Source organism: Trichechus manatus, unplaced genomic scaffold (assembly GCF_000243295.1).
Source record: "Trichechus manatus latirostris isolate Lorelei unplaced genomic scaffold, TriManLat1.0 scaffold00026, whole genome shotgun sequence".
Lineage (NCBI taxonomy): Eukaryota > Metazoa > Chordata > Mammalia > Sirenia > Trichechidae > Trichechus > Trichechus manatus.
In genome coordinates this window covers 8,539,742-8,562,141 of record NW_004443962.1, presented here as the reverse complement: position 1 = coordinate 8,562,141, position 22,400 = coordinate 8,539,742, and the positions used below count along the sequence as shown (strand labels likewise).

Here is a 22,400-nt window from a genome sequence, read left to right as displayed (position 1 = left end):
ACTTTCTGAGAACTCACATTGCAATAGAGGGAGACATATCTTTGAAAAGTTAATTAAAGCATTCAGGTGTACGATATGACAATGCTAGTGGATAGCAGAGACATAAGTAGGGGAATGAAGGAGCAGAATGGGCAAAGGCAGAGAGCTGTGCAAGAGCATAGAAAATTAGAAGATTGTAGGGTGAGAGAGAAGACGAGATGGATGTAAGATCTTAGATTTTCATATTTCAGGATTTGGATTTTATCCTGTAGGAAGTGGTGAGTCATAAAGGGCTTTAAGTGTTGAAATGATGGAATAAAAATTGTAGTTTAGAAAGGCATGTATGGTGTTGGGAGGGGCAAAGTTAGGGAACTACCGAACATAGTTGATGATACAAGAAATGCAACACGGCAGTGTAGTCTACAGGATTTAATGTTCAGTTGAAGTGGGTGTTGAAGGAGAGGTTGAGATCTCGTATAATTTTCAGGTTTCTGGCTTGGATTGTGGGTAGAGGGTGATGGTACTTTCCCCAAGCCTGGAACCACGGGAATTGTATTCAACATTGCACAAACCATTATAGCTTTTTGCTAAAGGGTTTAGCACTGCTCTATTTTTCAGACTCTAAACATCTTGAATACAAAACATAAGAAGACAGAGTTACTGATATTTGAACTAGACACTTGACACTTTTCCTTTGGGGGTGGCAAGTGGGCATGCCTGTATGTGCACATATGTGCTTGTGTGCCTGCATGTGATGGTGATCATGCTTTGGGTGCAAATGTGTGTGCTTCTTTCCATCGTACTGGGTTCTTGCACAGTATCATTTTTCAGCTTTAAAATTCCCATCACCTCCCAGAAGTGCTCCCTTCAGGATCCATTTCTGCTTGGCTTAGGGTGAGTAAACATTCCAGCGGGATTGATGGCTCATGTCAAATTAATTTTTGCCTTCCCAGGGAGAGTGTCTGCCATGTGCAAAATGGGGAAATCCCCAGGCCAGTGACCAAATGCAAAGCTCAGATAGGGAGGCATAACTAGACTTGGGTCAAGAATTGACATAGATAACCCACAGAGCCTGTACCTGGATATTTAAGCTAACTTTCCGAGGATGCTTTGTGATGATTCCTAGGCAACAAGAAAACTTGACTCTGAGGAGAGGTGGCTGCATATGAGAGGCTTAGGTCTTTTCAGCATCAGCCGCAGTACCACTTCTATGTCTGTGCACCGCCCACCTGTTACTGCTTTACTTAAAAGATTGCAGAAGCCTCTGGAAGCAAATGGAGAACATGCTGAATATCCTCCTTCCCTACCTGACTGCTGTGCAAGCTAGAGAGCTCTGGGGTAGTTTTCCCTTCAGCCCCAGACCTGATACTCCTCTACAGGCTTCAGTAGACCCTCAGAATGCACGCTTCCAGCCTTTCCCTAACAGGGAGCCCTTACCTTTATGGTGCCCAGTCAGCCAGCCTTACCTCACTGTCCCTGACTCCAGGCACCAGACCAGGGACCTGTAAACCACCTTTCCCATGGTTGGAACCATTGGTCAACTGACTTGTCTACATACAGTGGGATAGTCTAGAACATTCTGTCCACAGATGAGCTAATTTGTATCTTGTCAGTAGTAGCTTTGTGAGGTGTATGATAAAATCTGCCTGAGAATGGTTATGTCTTCTTTTCCTGTATCCTAGATTTCTGGAGGTCCTTATTAGCATTTATTAACGTAAACTCTAAATTCAACTTTGTGGGTTGTGGTTCTCAGTAGTTCCAACCTAAGTTTCTCTAGGAGTCTGTCGTCTATAGCTGTCTCACTAGTGGGGGTTCTGGCAAATATCTTAGCTCATTCAGTAAAGCATTGACCTTCAGGTTTTCAGAACTTTAAGAATACTGGTTCCTTATCCCAAAGGGTAAAATGCGAAACTTCCGCAGTGTCTGGTGTAACAATTTTTTTTTTTTTTGGTTTGGGTTCCATTTGCCAAAAACTTTTACATAAATCGATAACAGAAATGATTTTTGGCATTTTCCATCAGATTCTGTAATGCATCTCTTCTAGCAGAGGGCACATGTCAGACTTGGTTATATAATTTAATTCTCAGTGATTCTTGAAGAATCTGATTGTAATGTCTGTTTTTTGGGCCTGGACAACTGGACTGCTGGAGGGGTGCAAGGTTCTTAGAAGCCTGCTCTGAAAAAGAATGTTTCCTTCCCCCTGCTCCTGATGTGACCCAACATGTCTCCTGAATCCAAAACGAGGTCATCTAATTTCTTCTTTCTACCCTGGCCCAGTTTCTAAGCTTTTACAGCCATTCAATCTGTTCTACCTAGTATGTTTTGAGGGATTTATTTGATTCATTATGCAGGGAGGTAATTCTCTGATTAAGATTATTTTTTTTAGACCACACTAATTATTTCATCTAGCATCATTCCAAGTGTTGAACAAGCACGTTTGTGATTTTCTTCTTGGGTTTTGGCTTTCCCCATGAAAAAGACTGAGGCAGCTCCCCAGATGAGGTCCTCTTTGACGGACCCATGGCTGTAGTGTGGGAGCATGTGCTGCCTTAGGTCTCTGGAGGCCTAGAGCCATAGCAAGTCCCTGAGTGGCGCACTTAAGTGCTTGGCTACTAATCAAAAGGGTGGCAGTTCAAATCCAACCAGCGGCACCTTGGAAGAGAGGCCTGGTGATCTACTTTTGAAGGATCATAGCCATTGAAAACCTTACTGAGGGCAGTTCCTACTCTGACACACACGGCGTCACCATGAGTCAGAACTGATTTGATGGCAACTTTTTTAAAATTTTAGAACCATAGAACTCTAGATTTGGCAGCACCTGACTACAGTGGTGGCACCATCAAATCCAACCCTAACTCTCTTCACCTATGTAGAGCTAAGGGGCAGTCCCTTTAGGACTCTGTCAAGCACTCTGGTGGGGTCAGTTTTCCTATGCCTAGGCTTTTCAATTCATATGTTTTTGGTTCTGCACCAAGTACTCACCTTATTCATTCTTTCTAGGACCCTCAGTATGTGTACTACTGGGGCTTTGTTCTCTGGGACTTTCCCTTTTCTAGGCATAGATTCAATTTGATCTTCCCACATATCAGCTTGAATGGTTGAGAGCCTTGAAAATTCCTGCAGAGAACCTTGTGCAGGTTAAGAACAAAAGAGGTAATTTATCTCTTCAGGTGTCAGGACTATTAACCCTGTATTTTTTTATCCATCCCTTCAGCATTCTTTGATTTTCTACCAGCCCCTTGTGTTGCAGGTCATGTGTATGCTATAGTTGGTGTTGTACTTCCCAGGCATTGCTCAGCCCTTGAAAGGAAACTCATATGTGTTTGTCTTTTTGCTTTGAGAAATCCTAGCTGAAAAAATTATGTTCAGTGGAAGTCTGTCCTTCTTTGGAGGTTAGTAGGGGCCTTTGCAAGTCTTCCTGGTGGCTTGTGGCGCAGTCTGTGGTGTAGTGTGGTGGAAAGGGCATATCCCGCATCTGGGAGTTGGGACCCCTGTGTGCTGCTCTTAGCTCTGTTCTGGTCTCCTCTGTGATCTTGGGTAAGCCACTGTACCTCTCTGGGCCTGAGTTTCTTCACTGTAATATATGTGTCAAAATGGATGATCATTAAAGTTCTTCAGTATAAGTCATTTTGAAAGCCTATGTAGTCTCCTTGAGAATGTACTTAGCAGGAGGTCCTCCTCTGTCTATCTCAATTCTGAGAAAATGCCACTCCAGTAAAGCTTGTCTTATGTCTGGGGGGTCTCCATTCTCAGACATGACACACAAAATTCAGAATAAACTGCCACCAGCTGGTATCTGTCCCTAACCATTAGAAATCCAGCAAAAACAACCCTCCAGGCTTGCCAGTTTCTGAGTGAGCTGTTTGGGGTAAATTTTGAGCCAGTTACAGTATCCTCAGTTCATACCTTTATTGGATCCGCCATATATTTATGGGCTTCCCGAGAAAGTGGAGTCAACAATTTTGGGGTAGCCATAATCTATATATAACAACTACTCTTAAACATGATTTGTTTCCTCTCCTGGTCTGTAAAAAGGATTTTTGAAAGGAGAAAAATTCGTTTGAATTTTCTCAGAACCTCCAAGTTCTTTAAATGGCATATTTGGCAATTCTTTTTCCCCAGAGATATCCATCTTGGCCGGCCCTGCCAGATCTTTTTCCTCCCTGTTAGAGGGAGTTTTAACTTCCATTGATTTACCCCTTACCACATTTGGCTTGGTGAAGAGCTGGTGGGGAGGGCAAGCCTCAGCAATTGCTTTTTCCTCTGGAGATTAAGTGTTCAGGACCATATCCCATTCTTTTTCTTAGAGCCTCTTCTTGCCTCACCCCCTCTTTGCCACTCTGTCTTTAGGTGTGAGTAAATTTTTCTGGAAGCTGGACAAAGGGTGAGAAGCTGAGATTGAGGGAACAGAAGCAAGATTTAAATGTCAAGAAATTTGCAGAGTTTATAGAACGACCAGGAGTTGATTTTCACTCATAGCAACCCCATGTGACAGAGTAAAACTGCCCTTTGGGGGTTTTCTAGGCTGCAATCTTTATGGAAGCAGATTGCCAGGTCTTTCTTCTGCAGACCTGCAGGGTGGGTCCAAACCTCCGGCCTTTCAGTTAGCAGCCAAATGTTTAACTGTTGCGCCACCAGCCCTCCTTTTCCTTTGGCCTCCGAGAGTCTTTATATGTGTAATTTCCCCCCTCAACCCCTTGAGTTCATGATAATTTAGCTGCAGGAATGTCTTCCTCTATCTCTTTTGCCTGGTGCCACTTCTTTGTGTTTCTGAGTTCTTGGGCTGGGTTAGCTCATTTTGATGGGTGGGCCAGGTGCTTTTTCTGGCCCCAAATAAAACAGGTTGTAAACTGAAGAGGACCGTTTCTCTTAGTGCTTTTATTCTGTAACTGTGGGAGGTCCTTATTGTTTTTTGACCCAAACACTCCTCCCAGTTACCTTTTACTTCCCTCTCAAGCTTGAAAGTTTTGAAACCACATATCTCCCTATGGTGCCAGGGAGCATCAGCCTTATCTGTTGCCTGGCTCATGACTGCAGGCTTTGTAGCCTTGACCTGAAATTGGATTTTTCTGGGACTTTCTTACTAGAATTGATCCAGCCCAATTAAATCAGCAAACTTCCCTCCAGTATCTGTCTATGCATCCTTCACTTATGGATTTAACATTTCCTTCAAACTTTTCCAAATTGGACCATCCCCCCTCCAGGCTGAAGATAAAAGGGTCTAGATTTATTATTTTTTAAACATCCAGGTAAAGTTTGAAATTTGGAAGTAGCTTCTTCTAATACACATCAGTTTGCATCTGTTGTCAGCGTATACTTGATTGAGTCCAGCTCTGATTCCATCAGGTATGTATTCTTTGTAATCATCTTCCTTCCAGAGCCTTTCATTATAGAAAAGAAGGGGGATCATGTAGTCCAGAGGTTCCCAAACTTTTTGTTCATGGTACTTGTCTTAGTCATCTAGTGCTGCCCTAACAGAAATACCACAAATGATGGCTTTAACAAAGAGAAGTTTATTCTCACAGTCTAGTAGGCTACAAGTCCAAATTCAGGGCATCAACTCCAGGGAAAGGCCTTCTCTCTCTGTTGGCTCCAGAGGAAGGTCCTTGTCATTAGTCTTCCCTTGGCCTGGAAGCGTCTCAGCACAGGAACCTCAGGTCCAAAGGAAGCGCTGTGCTCCCGGTGCTGCTTTCTTGGTGGTATGAGGTTCCCATGTGTCTCTGCTCGCTTCTCTCTTATATCTCAAAAGAGATTGGCTTAAGACACTATCCAGTCTTGTATACCTCATCAGTATAACTGCCGCAAATCCATCTTATTAGATCATAGTGATTGAATTTACAACGCGTAAGGAAATCACATCAGATTACAAAATGGAACACAATTATACAATACTGGGAATCACGACCTAGCCAAGTTGACAGATATTTTTGGGGGACATAATTCAATCCATGACAGTACTTTAATGTCCCAGTAATTCTTCCATGGCACACTTAGGCCAAAAGAAATACTAAACAGGTCTGTTGATGAACGAGTTAAATCAAGTAACTTAATATGTATTTATGTCCTAACACTATAGTAACTATTTGAACAAATAATACTCATAAATTGAGAAAGTATTTTTATTCCATTGTTGAATAACCATAATTACTAACTCATGAGTTGTGTGTGCCTGTGGGGCACTGCACAACTTTTCAGACCTTGGAATCATATTGGATACTGCCACCCTCACCCCCTATTCCATGTTGATTTTTTTTGTACTATACTTGCTTTTTATCACAGTGACTACTCCAAATCCAGCTCTGCAAAGATATGTCATCAAAGGGAATGAAGTGTGATTTAAGGTTGAAACAGAGCTATCATACGAGGTGTTTTGTGCTGTCTGACGGATGTCAAGCATTGATGTATTTTTCTCAAAAATTTAAAATAACCCATGAAGCCCCTGTGAGGTTGTTGTGGGGCCCCAGGGTACCTTGGTACATAGTTTGTGAACTATGGGGATAGTGGAATAAATGTTGGGAAATCTTTTCTGGAGGTGATTTTAGTGGTTTTGTCACCTCAGCCAAGCTACCATTCTCTAGGTTAGATCATTTTTTTTGAGAATTCTTCAGCTTGATTCTTGGGGGACCCCTCCTTTCCACTTTCTGTTGGCTTTACTGGCCATTTTTGAGGCCAACTGTAATGTATTAGAGCCAGTATCAGGGGTTGCCAGTCTTCCATGAGAAAGGGCTAGGTCTTGCTCTCCAAATGTGAGATGAGTGGGAGGTGAAAGCCCCACCAAGAGGAGGAGTGGCAGTGGAGCTGGATGCTGGTAGTCAGGACCAGCTGCATAATTTGCAGGGCCCAGTGCAAAATGAAAATACAGGGTCCCTTGTTCAAAAAGCAAGGGAGAAATGCCATCAAAGTTATTACAAGATAAAGCCTTTCTCTTTCTTCCATGGTCTCTCTTTCACCCTGTCATGGTGCTTTTAATTTGCTGTTTAATGTTTTGCCTCCTTAGGCATGGGGTGCTTGTGGGGCGAGTGCAGGCCCTCACAGGTGCCTGGGGGTCTTGCCTCATAATTTGGTGTGTATGGCCCACTCAGTTGCTGGGCTCCCCGTCCTGCCAGCTGCAGGACTGACACCGTGGCCGGCCAGGGCAGGGAAGCTGAGCCAGCCATCCTCCTTTTCCATAAACCTACTGCCTCAACTCACATCAGACAGGTGACCCTCAATGATAATAATGCAAGTGACTGGTCCTTGTGACTGGTCCAGCTGAGCTCCCTGTGGTTAGGGATGCACTAAACTGTGGTTCATTGCGCTCACATCTCTGGTAATATTTCTAGCCAGTTTGTATTGAATGCTCAGCATGTGTCAGGCATCATGCTAAATGCTTACGTGTAGTAACTCATTTAATTGTCACCTTAACCCTGTTTTATGGATGAGAAAACTGAGGTTAAACAACTAGCTCCAAGTCACATGGCATGTAAGTGATGGAGCCAAGTTTTGAACCCAGACAGTGTGGTGCCAGAGCCCATGTCTGAACCAGTAGGTTGTTTCCGTCTGAGTGCAGTCCAGCTTTTGTTCATAATAGTGGTGCTTAAGTGCATCTTTATTTCCTGACTCTAAATGAAACCTTTTTATTTTAGTTCTACATGTATTTTCAGATGAGGAAATTTATTTTTGATTTCCTTCAAAATGAAATCATCTCCTAATTTTCTAAATATGTTTTCAAGAAAAATAATGTGGCTACATCTTTTTAAATCCCCAATTTTCATCATCCCATCATACTTTTCAGTATGGATGTCTCAGTAACAGGAGCTAAGGTTTGAGGTTGCGAATCCCTCTTTGTCCTGAGTTCTTCCTCTGTGGACTGTCAGCAAGTACTGAGTAGGACTGAGCAGAGTGGCAGAGACTCGATAAGTTGACTCACGTCACACAGGGTAGCTGAAAAATGAGGGTAGACAGGTTTCTGGGGCACAGGTGCTTTTGGTAAAGAAATAGACCATTTGTTTAGAACAACAGAAGAGCAGTTATTTTACTTTCTAAGTTCTTGCTGCTCAAAGGGTAGATCACAAACCAGCAGCAGTGGCATCACCTGGGAGCTTGTTAGAAATGTGGAATCTCAGGCCCCCCAGACTTGCTAAATAGACTCTGAATTTTAAAAAAGAACCGTGGGTAGTTCATTTGCACGTTAAAATTTAAGAATTAATACTTCATGCCTGTGTGTGCGTATGTGTGTGTATTTTCAAATTCTGTTTATTTAATACTTCTATGGACAAAGGACATCCTTTGTCACTTAGTTTAAACATTGCGCTTTGGACTTGTGTGGCCTTGGGTAGTGTGTGGTAAAGATCAGCATGAATCCAATCTGCAGAATGTGGAGATTGATCCAGTCCTCACATTCCCACTTCTCCATCCTCACTGCCAGCCACCCCCGTGGCACTCTTTGTGACCTTAAGCACCTGGAACTAGGTCAGAGCTGACAAGTTGAAAGAACACAATCTTTCAGAATGCCAAATAGGCAGATGCCAGCTGCAAGCTTAGGAGTCTACATGACACTCTTACTTTCTGCCTTGCTGGCTCCCACTGCCTCTTTTGGGTTCAATAATTCACTGGAACGACTCACAGAGACTATACCATACTTATGACGTTTATAATTAAAAAGGACACAAATGAAGAGGTGCTTAGGGTGAGGTCTGGGAGGGTTCCCAGCACAGAGCTTCTATGTACGAAGGGACATGCTACCCTCCCAGGAGCATTCTTCAGCTTGGTTCTTAGTGTTAACTGATGTCAAACATTAACGTATTTTTTTCAAAAATTTAAAATAACCCATGAAGCTCCTGTGAGATTGTTGTGGTGCCTTGGTGCATAGTTTGTGAAACATGGGGATAGTGGAGTAAATGTTCTTGTCAACGAGGAAGCCTTTCCAGCCTCGGTGTCCAGGGCTTTTTGTTAGCCAGTCCTGCATAATAGGCTGAATCTTGCCTCCTGAGGCTAGTTGATATTGGCCTCCCAGGAGAGTCTTTTCAAGTCTGGCCAGCCCGTACTCGTCAGCACAGATCCTCAGGTGTGGCTGGAAGTCCCAGACTGTTGTTGTTAGGTGCTGTCAAGTCAGTTCCGACTCATCGTGGCCCTATAGGATAGAGTAGAACTGCCCCATAGGGTTTCCAAGGAGCGGGTGGTGGATTTGAACTGCTGAGGTCTTAACCACTATGCCACCAGAAGTCCCAGGCTAAGGTGCCCCAATTGCTCCAAGGTTTATTTCTCCAGAGCCAAGGACAAAGGCCACCTTACTTAGGGTAAAACTAGGTCCTTTACGCCGCAGTAGGTAGATAAACGCCTCTTGGCCTCAGTTTCAATTCTGTCAAATGAAGAAGTTAGACCAGATAATCTTTGAGGTCTATCCCAGTTCTCTGGTTTTAATAAAAATCTCTAAACAACAGAGCTCTATAACAGTTTATTGCTTCTATTTAAAGCCACCTTTGGGCATTTTCACATTTTTAGCCCTGTCTGCTTTATTCTATACCCGACTGCTAAAATCTAGTCTTTCCCAGAATATGACTTATGCCTGTTTGCATTGGAATCACTTGGGGCATGGTTAAAATGCAGATTCCTGGGTCCTAGCCCAGACTTCCTGAATAGAAAACTCTGGAGATGAGTCCTAGAAATCTACATCTTTAACCTCTGTGTTAGAGTTGTAGGTGTTAATACTTTCTTGCTACTTTCCAAATACAAAGGTGTCTCAACTGGTTCTCTTCTCTAATTACTTTCTCTTGTTTTTTTAAGGCCACACATTTCCTTGCTGCTTAGAAAAGTGGAGGCATGAGGAAGAATGGAGGACATTAGGAAAGGGAGCTAATTTGGAGAGGGTTGTGGTAATAGCAGGTGATTCAAATTCAGTTGTCCAGGAGACATTTGGGACTGTGGGACTGAGGTGTACAGTAGAGGACAGGGTTGAGCTATGGATTTGGGAGTACCTGATGTAGGATTAGGAGTTGGTCACCTTAGAGCACTGAGGGTATAAAGGAAAAAGAATGAGGCACATTTTTAAGTGTAAGAAGGTGTTACTGATCCCGAAAGGTGGGTTGTTGTCTGGCGCTCTGAGACTTGCCAATTATCTGGACACAGGTCTTTGAGAAAGAGAAAGTAACTTTATTGCAATGTGCAGAGCAAGGAGCTGGGAGGAGGTTCCTCAGACCCAGTTCCCCAAGCTACGGGGAAGTGGGGCTTATACGTGATTTGGGCAACAAGATGGCAGTGGGGCAGGTGTTCTGGGAAGGGAAAAGTCTAGAAGGTGGCCAGGAAACAGGAGGTGACTGGTTCTTGCTGGACATCTCGCTTTGAAATAGGGTCCGGCTGATGATTTTCCTTCTGATTCGTTCCTCTTGTTGCTGCGTCCTCTGTTGAGGTCAATTAGCAGTCACAGCTGGCCCTACTACGCATGCATGTGGGGCATGCCAATCTGATCTGGGCTAGTTTAAGGCCTAATGGAAATTTACTGGCATTAGCAGGGTCAGGTTACAAAGGTGTATCTGAATAGGGCTGCAGAGTCGTCCCAGGAGGTGGATGAGCTCCTGAGGAGCACATGGGGAGTGTGTGGAGAGAGCTGCACAGAACACTTAAGAGTTTGACTTTGAGGACTGCTCAGAGTTAGAGAGTGGGAGGGAAGGAGGAGCCAATGAAACATCTAAGGAGAGCTTGAGCAGGCAGGAGGAGAGCCAGGACAGCTTGAAGTGAGGAGACTCAGAGAAAAGAGAGTGGAAATGGTCAACAGAGCCAAACACCTGGAGGCCGTGGGGAAGAGGAAGACCAAAGGAAGGCTGATCAGTCTGTCTCCAGAAGACTCTTGGGCTTGGAATGGGCATTCAGTGTCTTTCAGGGTGTCGTGACAGACAGACTATATGTGATTTAAGAGGGCAATGGGAAGAGAGGCAGAGGAGGGGAGGACAGTGAGGCCTGTAATTAGAGTAACAGTTGGCACTTTTGCCAGGTTGGGGAACCACTGGGCCACTTTAATGGTGGGCTTGTCTGGGTTGCAGGGCTGGTGGGCATGGAGGAGAGTATTTGCCCTTGATGCTTGCCTAGTGCTTACACGGTAGTGCCTGTGAAGTTGCCAGCTTGGGAAAGGAAGTAATGTGGGTGCGATGGGGGAAGATGGTTGGTAAAGGCACAAACATTCTAGGCCAGTTGGCAAACACTGGGGGCAGCAAGCTGGAGGCAAACAGATGCCAGTATTTAGAACAAGATGTTTGTAAATTTGGGGCAAGAAGGCCCTTCTCTCAGCCCACTTCCAGGAAGAATTAGTGGTATGGGTTGAATTTTGTCCCCCCCAAATTATGTATTGTGAATCCTAACCTCTGTGCCTGTTGGGGGAGCCCTGATGGCACAGTGGTTAAGATCGCGGCTGCTAACCAAAAGGTTGGCAGTTCGAATCTGCCAGCTGCTTCTTGGAAACCCTATGGGCCAGTTCTACTCTGTCCTGTAGGGTAGAGTCGATACTGACTTGGTAACAATGTTTTTTTTTTAATGCCTGTGGTTATAATCCCATTTGGGAATGGGTTGTCTTTGTTATGTTAATGAGACAGGATTAATGTAGGGTGTGTTTTGAGTCAATCTCTTTTGAGATATAAAAGAGATTAAACAAGCAAGCGAGAAGTGAGAAGCAGAGATGGGGGACAAGAGATGCCAAGCCACCTGCAGATCTCCCAGGAGAAGCTCAAAGAGACAAGGACCTTCCTCGAGCCGATAGAGAGAGAAAGCCTTCTCCTAGAGCTGGTGCCCTGAATTCGGACTTCTAGCCTCCTAAACTGTGAGAAAATAAATTTGTTACAGCCACCCGTATATGGTATTTCTGTTATAGCAGCACTAGATAACTAAGACAATGGGTAATTTTCTTCCTAGCTTGAACTTTGTCAGTTACTTAATATAATTCAAATGCACTGTAGCTGTATCTGGCAGAGAGTCAACTTTTCTAGGGAGCTCGGACCATGGACACCGTCAGGTCAATTCAACAAGCACTTTTGGAGGATGTACCACATGTAAAGCACCCACTTTGGTGTTGTGAGAATCGAAAAAGACTGGGATAACCCATCAGGGGTCATGGCATAAAATAATTGGACACATACAACTCTAATAAAAAACAAAACCAAAAATGTTGCCGTCAAATCGATTCTGATTCATAGCAAGCCTATAGAACAGAGTAGAACTGCCCCACAGAGTTTCCAAGGAACAGTTGTTGGATTTGAACTGTTGACCTTTTGGTTAGCAGCTACACTCTTAACCACTGCACCGCCAGGACTCTAGTAAGAGACAGGCATATTCTCTATAACAGAGACACAGTTCTCTGGATGTGTAGTGTTTTCTGGTTACTTCAGCTATTAAGTGAGCTTCTGAGAAGCAATTGAGGATTTTTAAAAAAGTAAAGAAAAATACACTCTAGTGCTTTTAGCAGACACAGAAGATAGTTTTGGAAGAAGTACTAGAATACAGTTCATTTTGACCAACGCTTGTTAGATGACTGATGTATGGTAGGCCCAGTGTTAAGGGTTGAGAGTACAGGGATAAATAAAACATAGTTTTGGTCTGAAGGAGCTGAATCTAGCGGGGGAGACAACTAAGGAAACAGATAATTATGGCTCATCCTGACGCATCCTGCAATTGGGTCATCACTGCAAGCTAAGGAAGCATTGATGAGGGGGACAGAACTCAGGAGATAATTTTGATTAAGCCTTAGAGAACAAGTAGGAGTTTAAACTGCTGAGAGATGGTGAGAGGTTACTTCTTCTTCTTCTTTTTTTTTTTTTTAATAAATAAATGAGATGATGTGCTTCTTCTCTGGCAGCACTTCAGAGGCAGGATGTGTGATTTTGGTATTTAGAGGTATGTGAGGGACTTTCGGCTCCTGAGTTGTAGACATGGAAAACTTAGTGAAGCCGCCTTCTGCTTTTTTCTTCGTCCTCTTTCTCCTTCATCAGAGAGGTCAGAAGCAGGAAGAAAAGCAATAGTAGTGATGACCCATTGCCTTTGTCCACCTCCCATTGCACACACTGCCTGTCCAGGGAGAAATTTAAAGATTTTTGAGAAGTGCCCAAAGACACCTGATCGGTGCATGAACTGATTAGCTGAACACTGAGGAAGAGAATGTGGTGTGTATATTAGGACTGCCTTTTGGTTTGAGGTCTAGAATCTCAAAGGTGGCTCTCTGTATCTAGGAATGACCTAGCCTTGCTGTATTGTGGATTGTGGGGAGGCAGACACATAAAATGTTCTGTGGTCTGTTCTTCGCTTCTTCCTTTCTGTCTGATACCACCTGAGTTACAAACACGCTGTTTCCAGAACAAGAGTGCCCAAGGCAAAGATGTGGAGCAAATTTTGACAAATTCTTCCCCTCTTGGCAATGCTACTTACCCCAGGGAGACCCCTGCCCTGCTCTTCAGGAGCTTCCTATTCTAAGTCCTTTCATCCTTTCCCCGTTCCTTGAGTTGCTTGCCATGGACATAAACCGAGCTCTCATACTTTGGACATGTTATCAGGAGGGAGAATGACATCATGCTCTGTAAAGTAGAGGGCCAGTGAAAAATAGGAAGACTTTCAACAAGATGGATTGACACAGTGGCTACAACAGTGGGCTTGAGCATAGCAATGATTGTGAGGATGGCACAGGACCAGGCAGTGTTTCATTCCGTTGTACACAGGCTTGCTATGAGTCAGAACCAACTCAACGGCACCTAACAACAACATGTGTGTGTCCCTCACATGGTCATGGCTGCAGTGGGGCAGTGATTAAATTGGGGAGGTGAGTCTTGTCCACTCAGAAAAGGCTTGTTTTCCCTAGACATATGAGAACTGAGTAGAAGGAGAACTGGAATAACAGAGAAGGTTTTTCATTTCTAAGGACTATTTAAGCGGGAAAAGCACAGCAAGAAGCGTATAGCATGGCGGTGATGGGGGTGATGCTTCAGCAACATATTAACTAGAACTGGAATAACTCAAAAAAGACTAACCTGGCCCTGTGCAAGGAAGACATGCAAATTCATGAAGGGTTCCATATTTTGGAGGGACAGTTGGGGAAATTTCAATATAGACTGGTTATTATATGATATTAAGGAATTATTATTAATTTTATAAGATGTGATAATGGTATGATGGATAAGAAAATGTCCTCATTTTTAAGAGTCTCATATTTATGGGTGAAATGTCCTGATGTCTATAATTCACTTTGAAATAATTCAGCAAAAATTGTTAAATCTAGGTTATGGGTATATGAGGACTATGGTAGATATATACTATTCATTCTACTTTCTGTATGATTAAAACATTTCATAGTAAAACATTTTAAAAGAGAAAAAAAGTGCAGGCTCTGGAGCCAGACTGCCTGGGCCTAAATCCTGGCATGGGTCTTACCCTTTTTGTGCCATTTTTAATGGGGATGATGAAGGTACCTACCACGTAGGGTTGGGTGCAGATTGAATTGTTTAACATAAAATGCTTACAACAGTGTCTGGTACGTAAATACTGGATAGCTGTTTTATTGTCACTACTATTATTATTAAAAAGGAGCACTGGTGGCGCAATGGTTAAACACCCCACTGCTAACTGAAAGGTTGGCGGTTCAAGCCCACCAGCCGCTCAGTGGGAGAAAAGACATGGAGATCTACTCCCATCAGGATTACAGTCTAGGAAACCCTTTGGGGCAGTTCTACTCTGTCACATAGGGTTGCTATGAGTTGGAATTGACTCAATGACACACAACAATGACAGCATTATTGTTTAAAAGAAAACATCTCAAGAAGTTGAGATGATACACTTAGACTGGGACAGAGAGAACACAACATCTCCAGAAGCCAGACAAGGCATCCAAGCTGGGCCACTTTCAAGTCTGTGCTGGAAGCAGCAGTGGAGTTGGGATTGCTGAGGATCCAGGATCCCTGATGACACCCTCTTCCCAGGAAGGATGGCTTGGGTGTTGTCAGAGAGAATAGAAGACATTGCTCTGAGGGGCGGCAAGGTTGTCTCCCAGAAGAAAATGTTGAGTCACCGGGTTGGGTGGTAAAGCATACTAGATAATGACATGAACGTTGTGTTGCTCATCCAGAGCTGATTTTCTTAGTCATTGTGGTGCCTTTTTTCTTCCCCCAAGTGGAACAGATGATGTTGCAGGTCTGGATGAAGAGGACTATAGGAAAAGAGAGAGCTCAGCTTCTGTCTGGGAATGCAACTGCACCAGAGAAAGTCCTGAATGTGCTGAGTTGCATAGGTGCAGAGACTTCCAGGGTTCAGAGATGGGACTAGGGGAAAAGTGGGTTTGATAGGTAGACCAGTCAGGGTTCCAGCAGGACACAGATGGCACAGCCATGTTGGGTAATCTGAGTAAGGTTTGATAAGAGGAATCTTTACAAAGGTGTGGGTCCTCGGTTTGAACCACCCAGTGGCGCCGCAGAAGGAACAGTTGTCGTCAAGTTGATTCTGACTCATGGAGACACCATGTTGTGTCAGAGTAGATCTGTGCTCCATAGGATTTTTCATTGGTTATGATCTTTCGGAAGTAGACTGCCAGGGCTTCCTTCTGAGACACCTTGGGGTAGACTTGAACCTCCAACCTTTCAGTTAGCAGCCAAGTGTTTTAACCATTTGGACCACCCAGGGACGCCACCTCATTCTTACAGATAAGAAAACAGAGTTCCAGAGAGGCAGTGTGGTTAGTCCCCAGCTTCTTAGTGACAGAGCCAGAAAGAGGACATTCATGTCCTGGCTCTCAGATAAATGATCTTTCCTTGGGGCCCTAATCTTACCTGACCTCAAACGTGGCACCTTTCCTCTCTTTCTCCATCCCCTGACCTTAACTCTTCCCCCCCTACTTCATCCTACCTCACCCCAGTTGTGATGGGAAATTACTTTGATGCAATGGTGGCCTTTAAGTATGATTTACACGTACTTGGCACCCTAACCACAGGTCATGGAACAGAAAGCTCAGAGCCAAATTAGGATGCTCAGATCATATGGTTTATTGATTCAGTGTAAAACATACAGCAAAAAACAAAGAAGAAAGTGATGGGATAGGTTTATACACTTAGGATAAGGTACAAGTGGGTGGAAGAACTACATACTTTATGTTACGCAAGGGTTATTACACTATGCTGTCTGTCTCTCTGCTGTGTCAGTCTTCCCTGCTGATGATGTGGTTATGAGAACAGAATTGAGACTGAGCAAGAGGGCACAGCAGGCAGAAGGTGGCTGTGACCAACACATGGTTTTTTGGAGAGACGCTGGGGGCAAGTAAGCCTGGCCAACTGCAGTAGCTCACCAGCTAACCTGGTGAACAGCTATGGATTTACGTGCATGGTGCAGACAGAAGGCTTGTGGGGCCTGAATGGGTGTCACCAATGAGCGTTTGATGTATGACATAAATATTAGGTGTCTACTTGGTCCTTTTTCCCCTTCCTAGCTTCTCTTCAGCCCATGTATGCTCTGCTTATTTTGACTGTGTCTAATATGTCTCACGAGCTACTTGCTTACTTACTGTCTGTACTTGGTGTCATCCATCCCCCTCATTTTGTTTGTTTCTCTTGTTTTCTGTAGAGGAGACTTTAATATAGTAGACATTAAATTTTAATAACAGAGCAAACACACATTATATCCCTTGTGTATTCAGGCTGAGTTTATATTTTGTATTTATGTACCTCAATTTCTAGACTTTGGCGATAAAAAGCAACTAAGGCCACTTGTTTTCCTTCCAAAGAAAAAGGGAACCAGAGAGCCCTCAAGTGACTTTTTGTCCCACTAGAACTACCTTCATTTGCCCATCTTCATGAGCCTGAATAATTGGATCATTGCATTATCTCCACTTGACTATGAGATGTGAAGACAGAGCTTAAGAGGCTCCTAACATAATATCCTACCTACCCACCTGCCTTCTGATGTACCTACCGCATGTACCTTCTCAGGGTCTGTGCTGTTGGCTCAGTTGGTTAGCGAGTGGCCTCAAGAAGACCCAACTGTGAGTCTGATCCCTGTAAAGTCCAGCTAGTGTCGCACACAAGGAAACTTGACTTCTTTTCCCCAGCTAGGGCCTCCTTTAACCTTGAAAATCCCTTCACCGTGGAGGGCAGGATGAGAAAGGTTGGGTAACTCAACCATATCCCAGTTCTGGAATCTATTAGAGGTGGCGGTTAGGGGCATGGACTTCCTTCATGAAGGGGACTACACATTTCCATGTGTGGAACTAAAGCATACTTTCACAGGCCCTTGTCAGCCTCCACCCAGTAACCTACCTTTCCACAGGTAGCAGCCCCAGTGACACAGTGACATGAAGATTCCAGACCACTTTGTGAAATTAAGACTAAAGCCAGCATGTTTGTCAACTCAATGATACCAATGACAGCCCCAGACTATACTTACATTCTGAGTCCTTGGGAGGCCCTTTTGCTATAGTGTGCTATAGTGAGAATTAACCTTTAGAGTTCATCTAGTGCATCCTTGACTCTGCTCAGCATACTCAATATTTGTATTTAGCCTGGAGACTCAGATATGAGGTACCTAGAGCAAAAACCCCTTCCCTGCCTGCCTCCATCACAAACTACCAGTTCACTTTTTACGGCAAGATCAGGTCTTCCCATCCCTGTCTACTGTCATATCTGGAGATGATAGAGAAGCCTGGTGAATATTATGTATTTATTGATGTAGACCCATTGTCCCAACAGTTGAATAATGCTTATTGACATGCATTTGGGACATATCATTTATACTAAAGGAAAAAAAATCATGGAGCTTGGAGAAATGGGAGAGGAGTGAAGAGGAGCCCACACTGATGATCTGAGGCGGGAGCAATGTGGCACTTTCCATTTGGTGCATGAGGAAGCAACATGATTTGTGATGTGGAAAGGGCCTCCAGGCCCTGAGCAGTCCCTTTGTTGGGACTGGAGACCTAAGCCATGAAGTGGGAGCCCTACTTCCTGCATTTGCCTTTCAGGACGCGGAAGGATGAATAATAACAATGACAATGATCATACCTAGTATTTATTGAGCACCTTCCATATGGTTGGCATAAGGCTGGGGATTTTCACAAATATCTCATTTAATCTTCAAAATAACTTCTGTAGTCCCATTTTAAGGTAAAGAGGCAGAGACTCAGAGAGGTAGAAACTTGCCTGTAATCACACAGCTATTTAAGTGGCAGAGCTAGGATTTGAACACGGATTGCCTATATGTGTAGTTGCATAGTCCATATTCTTTCTATTGCACCACCCTGGGGGAAAAATAAATTCATGGAGACATAATATAGGAGGAAGAGGAGAAATACTAAGGGAACATAATGAAAATGTCCAAGAGACTGGGGATGTCCCAGATGCTGAGTCTACATGTGTATCCCTTTACATAGTGCACAGCCCAGGGACAGCGCTGGAGAGAAGCTGCTCTCTTGTAGCAAACGATGGAGGATGCTTGAGGAAAAGCAGGATTAGCAGGCGTGTACGACAAAAATAGGAAATCAAACTAGAAAGGTAAATTGGTGGTAAAGTGAGAGAGTCCTTCATTGTGCAATGGAGAGCCTCTGAGTCTTTTTGAGCAAGGGAATGACATGATAGGGCTTCTTTGCTTTAGAAATTATTATTATTTTTTTAAGCAGTGTGTAGGGTGGATTGCAGTGTGGAATAGGGTAAGCGCTATGATGGGGCAGAAACCACATGCAGTTGAAGTTCAGCGAGGAGAGAGGTTAGCTTTATCTGAGGGGAGTTAGGGAATGGCTTATAGGAAAGGTGATATTTGGCCTAGGCCTGGAAAAATGAATTTGGGAATTTGGGGACTTGATGAGTGGCCAAGGTATCCCTGGAGGAGAGGCCAGAGCACCTCTCTCATGCTGTTGTGAAAATGGACTAGACCAGCAGGCATGTATTTAGATATCACCTTGCTTCAAAAAGGAATTAAAGCAGCTCATAGAAAATATGTACTACAACAAAATAAAATAGAATTTAAAATAAGTGGATGAAATAGGGGCAAAGGAAAATTAGGGTAGGAAAAATGAGATGAAGGTAGGACTGAGGTTAGTACAGTTTGATGGATTTGATCCCTGATTTCTGGGGGCTTGCTCACCAATGTTTATGTACAAAGACCACCATAAAAGAGTGAGTAGAGCGAAGGCAGAGACCATGACGGCACAGTGAGAATGTACATTCCAGCCCTTTAACACCAAGAGTAGCTGGACCAGCCTTTATGGAGAGGAGTGATGAAGGCTGCAGGAGTGATGGAGTAACCAGAACCTAGTACAGTCCAGATGAGAATTCCCCAGGGACACAGAGCATGAGGGAAGAGAGAAATCTGAGAACCTGACTCTTGCCATGCCTGCATATGTGGGGTGGGGGATGCCTCAGTGCCATGGCAGTTTCCCTGAGCACCAAGCTCTATCATCCATCGTAAAATGTCCAGGAAGTAGCCAGGTGCGTAGTTTTGCCAGGTCCTTGGGGAAAACCTGCTGGATCTCTTTCTTTACTGTCATGAGAATACAACATGCTCGGTCTAGACTCCAAGTCTTTGCTCCTGCTGGAACCTTTGCTTAAATATCCTTTCCATCTGTCATGGATTGAATTGTGTCCCCCCAAAATATCTGTCAGCTTGGCTGGGTCATGATTCCCTGTATTGTATGATTGTGTACCATTTTGTAAATCTGATGTAACTTCCTTACGTGTTGTAAACTCTATCACTATGATGAGGTTATAGTGATGAGGTTTACAAGATTAGATAGTTTCTTAATCCAATCTCTTCTGAGATGTAAAAGAGAGAAGCTAGCAGAGACACATGTGAACCTCACACCACCAAGAAAGCAGTGCCGGGAGCAGAGCATGTCCTTTGGACCTGAGGTTCCTGTGCTGAGATGCTTCCAGACCAAGGGAAGACTGATGCATCACAAGTACCTTCCTCCAGAGCCGACAGAGAGAGAAAGCCTTCTCTGGAGCTGATGCCCTGAATTTGTAGTTGTAGCCTACTGGACTGTGAGAGAATAAATTTCTCCTTATTAAAACCATCCACTCATGGTGTTTCTGTTAGAGCAGCACTAGATGACTAAGACACCATCCTAGCCATGGTCTATTCATAGTCTGTCCATTCTGTGAGGCTCCAGCATTGTCCCACTCCATACGGGGAAGAAGGTCTTCTATGACAGCACTGTTTCCAACTGATCTCTCTGAACACATTCCATCACTTGTCTTCCCAAACTTCCTAGCACGAACACATGTGTTGGGTGTTTTCTTTCAGCTAGACAGATGCTGAGCTCCTAGGGGACAGTTGGAAACTTTTGGTAAGTCTTAGTGACTATCCCAGTGTTTTTCATACAGTAGAAGCTAAACAAAATATAAGCTTGACGTTTCCTTCCTCTGGTATCTTGCTTCGTATATCAGTTTCAGTAGGAGGGGAGGGGGGGATTATTGCTTATGGAGTACTGACCTCTGGTTTACGGTGATGGAACAATCCCACTGATTAAGGGTAGTTTTGTACAGCTGATTAATGTAATTTCTCTCAATAAGTTGTACACCTGTAAAAAGTTGAATTGACAAAGGTTGTGTGATAGATATATTTACAACAATGACCAAAAAAAGAAAAAAGAGTAGCTGCTGAGGCTGCTTATGTACAACCAAGCACCTCAACTCATGGGATTTGATTCCTTGGTTTGGAGGTTTAGGGTCATGGTTTCATGGGGTGTCCTGGTTAATTGGCCTAATAACATTTTTAGTGCTTCTGTTCTACCCTCTCGTTCAGTGAGTAGTGCTTGGGATCTTAAAAGCTTGCAAGCAGCCATCCAAGGCACAACAATTGATTTCTATTTGCTTGGAGCAACAGAGGAAGAAGGAAGTCAGGAAAAGAAGGAGGAAGTGGAATGTGTGGCTAATTGCCTCCATGAGCAACTACCTCCTTTGCCATGAGGCCAGAAGAACTGGATGGTGCTTGGCTACCAATACTAAACATTTTGATCTAAGATTCTATAGGAGAATTCTGATCAAAAGGGGAAAATGCAGAATAGAATTTAAAATTCTCATGGAATCCAGACTTTCTGGAGCAATGGAGGCTGGATGAATCCCTGAAACTGTTGTCCTGAGATAATCTTTAAACCTTAAACCAAAAATATTCCCCCAAAGTCTTCTTAAAATCAAACAGTAATTTAGCTTAACTAGTAAAGAATGTCTGCCTTGAGCATTGTGGGGTTTTTTTTGTTTTTACTTTTTACACTTTTTTAAATTGTGCTTTAGGTGAGGGTTTACAGAGCAAATTAGTTTCTCATTAAACAATTAATACATATATTGTTTTGTGACATTGGTTGCCAACCCTGCGACATGTCAACAGTCTCTTCTTGTCGACCTTGGCTTCCCTATTACCGGCTTTCCTGTTCCCTCTTGCCTTCTCGTCCTTGCCCCTGGGCTGGTGTGCCCATTTAGTCTCATATACATGGCTCAGCTGTGTGTATTATTGTTTGTTTTATGGGCCTGTCTAATGTTTGACTGAAAGGTGAACCTCAGGAGTGACTTCAGTACTGAGTTAAAAAGAGTGTCTGGAGGCCAGACTCTTGGGGTTTCTCCAGTCTCTGTCAGACCAGTAATTCCGATCTTTTCTGTGAGTTAGAATTTTGTTGTACATTTTTCTCCAGCTCTGTCTGGTACCCTCTGTTGTGATCCCTATTAGAGCAGTCAGTGGTGGTAGCTGGGTACCATCTAGTTGTGCTGGACTCAGTCTGGTGGAGGCTGTGGTAGTTGTGGTCCCTTAGTCTTTTGGACTAATCTTTTCCTTGTGTCTTTGGTTTTCTTCATTCTCTCTTGCTCCAGATGTGGTGGGACCAGTGGAGCATCTTAGAGTATCACAAGCTTTTAAGACCCCAGCGCTACCACCAAAGTAAGATGCAGAACATTTTCTTTATAAACTATGTTATGCCAGTTGAGCTAGATGCCCCCTGAGACCACGGTCCCCACAGCCTTCAGCCCAGTAATTCGGTTTCTCAGGGAGTTTGGAGCATTGTGCTCTTTTAAGATCTATATATATGGAATCAAATTGACCATAGCAGCTAGAAAGATTAGATAGGAACCTTAGGGGGCAGAGAGATTATGTTAATTAGGGAGGAACAACTTGGAAAAGGAGGGTGAGAATGTTTGCACAACTGGAAGAATGTAATCAGTGTCACTGAATTATACCTATAGAAACTGTTGAATTGGTGTATGTTTTGCTGTGCATATTCTTAACAACAATATAATAAATTTTTTTAAAAAACTGAATCTACACAGCTTATAAAGACAATGCTCTATATTCTACCTTGGTGAGTAGTGTCTGGGGTCTTAAAAGCCTGTGAGCGGCCATCTAAGATACTCCACTGGTCTCATCCCTTCGGGAGCAAGCGAGAATGAAGAGAACAGGATACAAGGAAAAGGTTAGTCCGAAGGCCTAACGGTCCACAGCTACCAAGGCCTCCA

The 22,400-nt window shown here is 43.7% G+C and overlaps 1 protein-coding gene and 1 non-coding gene across 2 annotated transcripts in view; both read left to right on the top strand.

Moving 5' to 3' along the window:
• Window positions 1-22,400, top strand: part of KALRN (kalirin RhoGEF kinase) — a 789,193-nt gene that overhangs the window by 27,052 nt on the left and 739,741 nt on the right. The window lies entirely within an intron of this gene.
• Window positions 13,911-14,012, top strand: LOC111820099 (U6 spliceosomal RNA). The gene has a single exon (XR_002823629.1). It is a non-coding gene; the product is annotated as a U6 spliceosomal RNA (small nuclear RNA).